General features: G+C 46.9%; 1 long non-coding RNA gene across 5 annotated transcripts; it reads left to right on the top strand.

The window, feature by feature from the left end:
* The first annotated feature begins 941 nt into the window (after positions 1 to 941).
* LOC125411940 (uncharacterized) lies at positions 942 to 5,950 on the top strand. Of its 5 annotated transcripts, none has more exons than XR_015000401.2 (6): positions 942 to 1,435; positions 1,833 to 2,149; positions 2,720 to 3,015; positions 3,231 to 3,466; positions 4,086 to 4,223; positions 5,662 to 5,950. It is a non-coding gene; the product is annotated as an uncharacterized LOC125411940 (long non-coding RNA). The 5 variants fall into 5 exon arrangements; XR_015737107.1 differs by having other exon boundaries at positions 2,720 to 3,046; XR_007235423.3 differs by having other exon boundaries at positions 2,720 to 3,466.
* Positions 5,951 to 9,276: the final 3,326 nt, after the last annotated feature.

Here is a 9,276-nt window from a genome sequence, read left to right as displayed (position 1 = left end):
GCAGCAGCTGGTGCATGTTTGGTAACCTCTTATATCAATGTTGGCGTCCTTTTGTGGATTGAGCAATCTCTTTCTTTGAGGGTTGTCAACTCTTTGGAATACAAGGTTTTCTCGCAGCCCCTAGAGTTTCCATGGATCATACTCATCTCTTTCCTGTCTCACATTCAGTAATTTGTATCTTCCTTTGGGTGACTCAGGTCAAGGGTTGTCAGATTTGTTGGTTCTTTCAAAGGACCAACTCTTTGTTTCTCTGACCTTTGTTTAATCAGCCAAGTGTCCAGTTATTTTCAGCTCTGATCTTTCTTTTGCTTTCTCATAACTGCTTTGGGGTTTGGTTTGTTGTTGTTGTTGTTGTTTTAACTTTGACCCCAAGATGCCTCATTAGGATGCTGGAGAGGCCTTTCGTTTTCATGACCTACAGATTGGTAGCCATAACCTTGTCTCCTAGAGCTGATTTTGTTTTGTTTTGTTGTTTTTATTTCTAGCATCTTGTGGTGGTGCCATTCTCCTCCTGATAAGGTAGAGGAAATATCATGGAGGGCTCTCAGTGACGCCAATTCATCACCAGCATCCAGACAGATAGGTTCAAGGTGGTACGTCTCCACCCTGGGAACATCGTGTTCCTCAGCCACATGGCAGAGGACAACTTTGGAAACTACTGGAACAAAGAGAATTTTTTAAGTCTCTGTCCCAAAATGTTATCCTGTACCAGAGAAAAATTTACATCCTTGGGCGAATAGGACATCAGCAAAAGATCCGCTCCATCGGGAAGCCTGCACATCACCTCATCCTCCCTCCCTTTCCCTTAAAGAGGAGATGCAGTGAGCTGACTCTCCCAGGGTTCATGGCATCAGCAAAAGGCAACAAAGTGCAGGAGGTAAATGAGAAAGGTAGCAAGGGCTTCTCTAGGTCCAGCTCACCGGACCTTATACATCAGATATGAACTCACCTGTGAATTCTGCCCCACGGGGTGATTGTTGAAGGCATTAAGCAAGTCTGAGGAGACAAAAAATGCGGCCCCATTTGGTGACACAAGTAAGGGGACACATGTGGAGGCTGAGATGGACAAGACTGGCAGCACCTTCACTTTTATTCTCAAGACTCCGGAGGTCTTAGGGTTCTCGGAGGACACCGACTACCAGAGGACCAGAGGATGTCACTGACATTAGAGAGAACAACACCACCAGTGCAGACATTATCAGCCAGATGGCGCAGGATCACATATATGATGTGTCCCCTCCCCATCATGGAAACAACCAACATGAAATTGTCAAAGACATGCTTCAGCATCTGCAAATGAGCAGCCCCAGGAGGCACCCCGACTCCAAGAAGCACAGCAGAAGGGACTGGAAGGAACAAGGAGGCAGATTAGGAACCTGTTTAGAAGGTTTTGTTGCTGTTTCCCCACCCCCAGGACAAAAGACACAACATCCAGGTAAGGGATAACAAGGAATGGAAGATGGAGTGCCAAGGAAATGGAGTGGGCAGGGCCAGAAAATTCACATATGTCTTTTTCAAAGACACTTTGCCACTCCCAGGCTGCAGCCCTTTATAGGACACAAACCTTAAGGTGTCTAGAGCCCCAAAAGGAGCTTCACGCTGAATCCTGCCCATAAGGAATCTGGGGTAGTTGAACCAGAAGCAGACAGCAGAGGATGTTGTCAGGGGCTGGGGATGGAGGGAGACAGGAGGGAGGAGGGCTTTGTCAAAGGGACAACAATTTAGGAAGGGAAGAAGCCTGTGGAGAGCTATGGTACCACAAGGCAGCTCTTTGCTAAGTCCTTCTATGTCAAAATCACTAACATAGTCCTTTGTTTGTGTCTTCTTTCAAGGGTTAAAGATGAGGCCCAGGCCCATGGTTCCTAAACCATTGATCTGTGTTCGGCCTGGTGTGACTTAACAGCCCCGGAAGAGCTAGGCCAGAACTTGAAAGGAAGTGTACCCCAAACCTGTTGTTCCCTGCCAGACACCTCCAGCAACCAGGTCGCCTTCTCTGTACCCTCCTCTCCTGCAGAGTATGAGCAACCATCTCCCCACTGTTTGAAGAGCATTGTTCCTCTAGCACTAGTGACTGGACAGAGAAGCCAGCTATATAACCACCTTGTTATTAAGAGGCAGCCATCCCTCCTCTGTGGTCCATGTGACAGAAGTAAGTGCCCCACATGACTCTGGGTCCCCATCTCCTTCTCCCCTCATTTCCATCAACAGAATCAATGAGTGCATGTAAAGAAATGCTTGCACACTTTCCTCTTAGGTGGTAAGGAGGCACAGGAAGAGGAGGGTGGAAGGAAGAGTGGGGCAAGTGGGACTTGTCAAGGGATAAAAGCAGTGAGAGAAGGCAGAAGAAAGGGCTTGCATCTGGATGGGGAGGAGGTGATTTCTCCAGAGGAAATTCCATTCTGGCAGCAGAGAAGCAAGGGATGAATGTGTGGGTGGTGACAAGGGCCACAACCAAGGAGAGGAGCAGAATTCCCCTGAAAGGAGATTAGGAGCGAGTGATGCTTGGGTACCCTGAGAAGACCCTATCTTCCTCATGGGTTCCAGCTTGCTCCAAGCTGAGCAGATGAATGCTGTGTGAGAAATCTGCTCTCGTCCTGAGGTGCTCAGACAGGGTGTGGCTGCAGAGAAGAGAAGCCACATGTTTTCAGGAGCCTCTTCCTCTTTCTGCTTGACCCAGTCTTGGATTGATCTGGTGATGTCTGTGTCTTTGTCTTCTCAGCCTCCTTCCTTCAGACCCCAAGGTGCTGTTCTCCCATGCAAGGATTATTCAAACAGATAAATCCCGTGGGGGATTCCTTGACTTGGAGTGAGAGTCTACGATCGTTCTGTCTACTGTGAATAGGGAAGTAGTGCTTGACAGCGCTGTGGAGCATCACTGCCCAGGCAAGCCCGGCATCCTTGGCACTTCTCTGATCCCGGTGTCCACCTTCAGGGTCAAGAATAGAAGGACACCTAATTGCCACAGAGCTGCAAAAACCAACATGTGGTAGTGTGTGCGCAGCCCTACTGAGTGAGGTATCTGCAGTGTCCCCCTGGCACCTTTCAGGTAGGGGGCAGCTTTCTGGGTCAGCAGGAAGTGCTGGTAACAGGAATGTAAGTGCCTGATTTTTGGAGACCACTCAGATGAAGTGGTTTGACGTCACTAAGTATCTCTTTGTGGTGCAAGATAAGATTCTGCTATCTGATCTGCCATAACACGGCAATGAAATTGATCTTTTTTTCCTCTGCAGAGGCTCCTAGTCTTGGTCACTGGGAATGTGGACCTCTGTGCAAGCTCAGCAATTTCTCTGGAAAAGAGTTCCTGAACCATACCTGTAGCCAAGACCAAGCTGCTATGACAGTCTACACTGCTCCACCTTGTGGCGACGATGACGCAGTGGGTCCTCATAATGAGAACTTGGCTCTTGTGTTATTGTAGCCCTGAAGCCTTTCCCAGCTGTTCTAGGGCCTAGGAGACAGGAACAAGGTGCAGAAAGACACAAAATGCTTTCTTTTCCAGCATCTGCTTACTGAGTTGATCTATTCCTGCATTGTTTGTTTCTTTGTTTCTAGTTCATGGCTATGACAATACTATGACTCAGACAACTTATAAGAGAAAGCGTGTTATGTATGGTCGACATTTCTAAAGGCTTAGAATATGTGACCATTCTAGGAAAGGCAATATAGCAATAGGCAGGCTGTCATTTTGTTAGAGCAGTCACTAATAGTTTACATCTGATTCTCAAGCATAGTCAGAGAGAGAGAGAGACAGACAGACAGACAGAGACAGATTTGTGGAGAGAGAGCTTACTTGGAATGGTTTTGGCTTTTGAATCCTTAATGCTTTGTGACCCCCTAGGGACACACCTCCTCCAATCAACCTTCTGATCCTTCCCAAAGTGTTTCACAATCTGCGGGCTAAGTATCCAAATATGTGCATCTATAGGGTCCATTCTCATTCAAAATAATGCCACAAACTATCTAGGTACTTCACGAGGTCCCTTAGGGAAACAGTACACCGTGTTCTGACTGGTGAAATCGCCCCCCTGTGCTCTGGTGGCATTTTCAGGGAGCAGAAGTGTCACCGTGTCTCTCTTCCCCAGCAGGTGTTCTAGGAAACATCCTCAACGTTTTCCAGCCTTGTCCCTCATGATCATCTTAGGAAGATATGAGAAGAGACTATTGGGATCCATTTCTTTCCCTCAGAAACTTTTTGGAGGAAGCTGCATTCACACTGGCCCCAGGTTTGGCTCCCTGAACCCATGTTGGATGTCTCATGACCACCACACAAGGTCAGAACAGGTTAGATCCTGAGACTGTGTCTCTGGAAAAGAACAAATAACAAGCAGACCCCACAATTCTCATGGAGAGACAGACTCACAAAACTACCAGTGGTCTGCCGTGTGTGACAATGGAAATCTGACCCCAGTGGCAGCCTGTCAACCTTGCCATGCCGTGTGGAACCTGGCCCAAAGACATGGGAGATCAGCGTCAGTGAATCCTGGCCCCTGACATAGTATCCATGACATACTAGGTCAATACAAGCATAAGTCATGGCTAGTGCAGAGTACCACAGTATTTAGGGAATATTCTTTCAGTGAGCTTCTTGGATTAGGAAAGTTTTCTTAGCAAACAATGAAAGATTTTCACAATCTTCCTCATGAGGCCTTGGAAGAAGTGGTAGAAATGGTAAACTCGGGGTAAACATCACCTAATCAATTATTTCTTGTCGTGGTTGAATAGCTCTGGGAACCAGGGTATTCAGACTGAACACTCTGTTACAATGAGAACCTAAGGCATAGGTCTGCCCATCTCCCCTCAAGGCAAAGGCTGCCTAACCCCAGGCAATGTGAAGGAAATGTGTTCCTGACAGATAAAAAGTTACAGAATCTCTTAGAGTCACCTCCCAATAGGCCAGGTTACTTCCTTTCAATGCCTTCATCTTAGGGATTTTGCTCATCACGGGAGAGGAACACTTGTGTGCCCTTTGTACGTCCCCTCAAGTGCTTCCAACCCCGCAGTGCAGGGACTAGACTCCGTCTCCAGCTGCTCTTGCTTCTCGTACAGAGCTGCAGCATGGGATCGACCACCACAAAGGTCTATGAGCCACATGCTGCCTGTACTGTACGTAATACACGCTCGTGAGAGATATAATGACGTGAGAACCTAGCCATCCACGCTTCCCTTCTTGTGCCAGGGATGATAGCTCAACTAAACCGACCATTGATTCTGCAAAGATGAGGACATGTGCTCAGATGTGGCAACACATGAAAGCCTTGCATGGCAGCGAGAGCCTATAATCTCACGCCAGTGGAGCCGGAAGGAGACAGACTCCTTTGCACTCCCCTGTAGCAGATGCTTGGGCCACATTTCTCACCTCCAGTTTCAGGGCAAAGTTCTCAGAAAACAAGGACCCCTCACTGTTCACACCTGAGCCAACACGTGCACGTGCTCCAGAACACACTCACGAAGTCAGACAGCCCTATCTAGACAGGACACCCAAGACAGGGCGTACGGCAAGGGGAACTAGAGAAAACCATTAGAGGACATTTCATCGTTCACAAATGATTGTTCTGATGTGTGAGATCTGTTTCTCAAGCTGCTAACGTGCTTTTTGTTCAGCAACATTCTAGTGAATGATTCGTGCATAAATGTGGGTGAATCTGATTTTTGTCTCATCAGATGTGTCTGCTGAAGAGCATGATGGAGTGTCTGGAATCTGAAGAGCAGCAGGATGAATTCTTCTCAACTGGCTGGCTGGGAGGGACCCAGCCCAGCAGTCCTTGGCTTCTTATAGGAGGCTTGACCACAACACCTCAGTGCTGTGGACCCCGTGCATGTGCATCCGCCCTGGCATTCAAATGCAGGTCACTGGAAGAAACTTTAAGAGTGTAACTATCTCTGTAATTTAAACGAGATTTCTACAGGCCTGGTGTGGAAATTATTTTATTAAATGCTCACTGGATTAATATCCTGGCCCATTGTTTCTCCTTGAAAGAAACCCATGACATCCAAACACAAGCGAAGAGAAATATCAGGTCGCTTGCTTCTCAGTCGAAATCTTCTAACCCTGTGTGCTCTTCACCGTGGCATGCACTTTCTGGAGCTATTCCAGCACGAAGCTTTGGCATTGACACTTGACAAATGTGAAGACACATTTGTCTTTCTTATTGGCAGCTGGTTCTGAAGCCCTGACGTGCCATGTCTGCAGCATGGTCACAGAGTTGTTGCTGAGCCTGCGTGCAAACACTTGACAGTGTCAGAATCTAGCACCCTGTCATAAATCAATTTTTCTTAGGATCCAGGAAAGTTGGATTATCGTCCAAGGCTGAATGCAGAGAGCTGCATAGAGCACTGTCTGCCCTGGCAGCTGTCAGTCACGGCTGTCAGTTTTCATCCTTTTCTTCCTCTGACCGGGTCCTCCTCACCGCCGCATCCCTTTGGCAACCTCACAGAAAGAGTCGCATCTTAACCTGTCATCGGGTGTGTGTCTGTCCCTGACCTGAGACTGCTCCTAAGATCCTGCGCAATATTCGTTTCCACATGTGGTTGCATTAGCAATGCCAGCCAGTCAAACTCAGCTTCATGTTCCTGAGATGCAAAATAGGAGCCCTGCACTAAGTACCCTCTACGTCCTCCATCAGCTCCCACACATTCCTTCGATCATCCGCAAACTCTCCAGACAACTGATGAGTTAGAAATAACCAGGGAGAACAATTTTCAGGACAGTGAGCCTGGCCGGCACAGCATAGTTATGAGTGCAAATCTCCCCTGCTAGTTCATCAAGAAGAGTTCCTTTCGTGCTGTGACATGTCTTGAGATGCTGATGCAAAGGCCTTCTTTGCAGGGGTCTGGCCAGCTCCTAGCTGGGCCAACTCCATGCATTCAAAGATGCTAGGAGCTATAGTAGCAGAATTGCATCACCAGGCAACTGTTCCCCTCTTCTGATGATCCACAAATCATTGGTTATTAGTTTTTATAACTAAACCAACGGAACGGATTGACATCCATTTTATCAAATGACGTGGGAACCAGGCAATTGGCTTCTTGACTGGACTAACATGGATAGTACAGGAAGGAGCTAAAGAAAGCCTTGGATGCTTAGGGTCACAAGGGCACAGAGCTTTGGTTGGTGGGAACAAAACATATTTTCTGGGAGGGGCAAATGAAAAAGAAACCCCAAGGGATATAATGCTGCCAACGCCAGAGGGAAATGTTTACAGGTCAATAAAACAACAAAGGCCAGAGAAGGCAGCTTAGTTCAGATGTCCCTGCTCCCGCTTCCCAGCAGTCTGCACAGACATGCTTCAGTAATCGGGGAGACACAGGAAGATGCAGGGAAACTGGGGTAGGGGGAGAGGCAGAAAAGAAAAGCTTGCAAGGGCCTTGTCTGTAACGTGCTAGGTGGGCAATCATGAGGCCTTGACTTCCAACTCCCCCCCAACAACAAACACCTATGGTGACGTGTGTAATCTAACCACTTCCAGAGTGGAGATCTGCCGCTTCTTGAGGCTCACAGTCCAGCCAGGCAGCCAAGCTGAGCCACTGAGACCTTAATACAGATGATACAGATGAGAAAACCTGTCAGAAAAAAAAAAAAAAACAGGGTGAATATATCTGAGGATCAAACACTGAGGTAATCCTGGGGCTTCTGCATGCACATACACAGAATGAACGTATGTGTAAGCAAGTGCATCTGCACACACTGAAAGACCAACACACACACACACACACACACACACACACACGAGTGATTAGGAGAAACATCTTTTTGTGGCGCAATTTCTGTCCCTCGGGGCATTTTTATATTTGGTTCATTTGATTCTTTTGATTCAAGGCCTGTATTCCAGTCCAAAGGTGAGTGAATCTGTTATATATCTAAGAGTGACTTCAAACTTCTGCTTCCTCCACCTCCTATGTGTTTAGATGAATTTTTTTTTTTTGGCCTTCCTTTTATATCTGTACAGTGCTAAGTCTAACTCAGAACATGGTCTATACCGGACCAGCACTCTACAACTGAGCTCTACATGGAAACTCGGTCTTTTATAATGGTAGATGGTAGAACCTCTGGACCTAGGATCACTGTGAATGGTCTCAACTTACAGTGTGCCCCTTGGTTCCATCCCATGGTATCTCATTAAGAGAGTTTCTCAAGGACAACTATACACAGAAATGGATCTATAGATGAAAACACACAAACACACAGAAGACACAGAGAGAAAGGGAGGGAGGGAGGGAGGGAGGGAGGGAGGGAGAGAGAGAGGGGGGGGAGGGAGAGAGAGAGAGAGAGAGAGGAGTGGAGGAGAAAGAAACATGCTTGCAATGGTCTCAGCAACTAGCCAGAATTTAACTGTGGCTTCAATAGATCCTATCAGCCACCTAAACATGGTGTCTGTGCTCACAGTGGTCACTCATAAGACCTTTGAAGAAAGAAATTGAAGATATCAGAAGATGGAAAGATATCCTATGTTCATGGATTGGTAGGATTCACATAGTTATAATGGTCATTCTATCAAAAACAACCTAAAGATTCAATGCAATCTCCATCAAAATTCCAACACAACTCTTTATAGACCTTGAAAGGACAATTCTCAACTTCATATGGAAAAGCAAAATATCCAGGATAGCAAAAACAATAATAATGCAATAATATATAATAAAATAATAATCCTGAACAATAAAAGAATAGCTTAAGGTGTTGTACCCAGAGTCCGGACCCCCAAAGACTACCAAGAGACCAGATCCAATGCAAAAAGCAAAGAGTCTTTTTAATTGTGAATTTGAACCCTGGTTTCCCATCTGTCCGACACAGCAGTGGAGTAAGAGACCCCCAGGCAGCAGAACAAAGCTTATATAGGGGTCAGGCAAAAGGGGGTCTGGGGTGCGGCAGGAGAACAAAGCTTATATAGGGGTCAGGCAAAAGGGGGTCTGGGGGTCAGCAAGCTGCATAGTGACAGTCTCAGGATTAGTGCACCTTTGGGATGGGGTACCTGTTCTGAGTTAATTGGTCAGCTGCAGCTGTGGAAAGGTTGTTACATTTGGGGGCCGTTACTATGGTTGCCACATTTTTCCTTATCAGTAAGGCACACCCAGAGCCCACCTGCTAACTTCTGAATGGTTCTTTACCATGTGGAGCATATCAGGTAGTTGACCCCCAATAGCAAGGGTGAGGTCAGGGTAACTATACATCCTGTTATATCCTGCTGGGTCTTTTCTGCAGGCTGTCATGGCATGGGTTTGGGCAAGGACCTGGGCTCTTCAAAGGTATCACCATCCCTAATTTCAAGCTGTGTTGAG

Source organism: Myodes glareolus, chromosome 2, assembly GCF_982192425.1.
Source record: "Myodes glareolus chromosome 2, mMyoGla1.1, whole genome shotgun sequence".
Lineage (NCBI taxonomy): Eukaryota > Metazoa > Chordata > Mammalia > Rodentia > Cricetidae > Myodes > Myodes glareolus.
The sequence above is the reverse complement of the archived record's forward strand: the minus strand, read 5'-3'. Positions and strand labels throughout refer to the sequence as shown.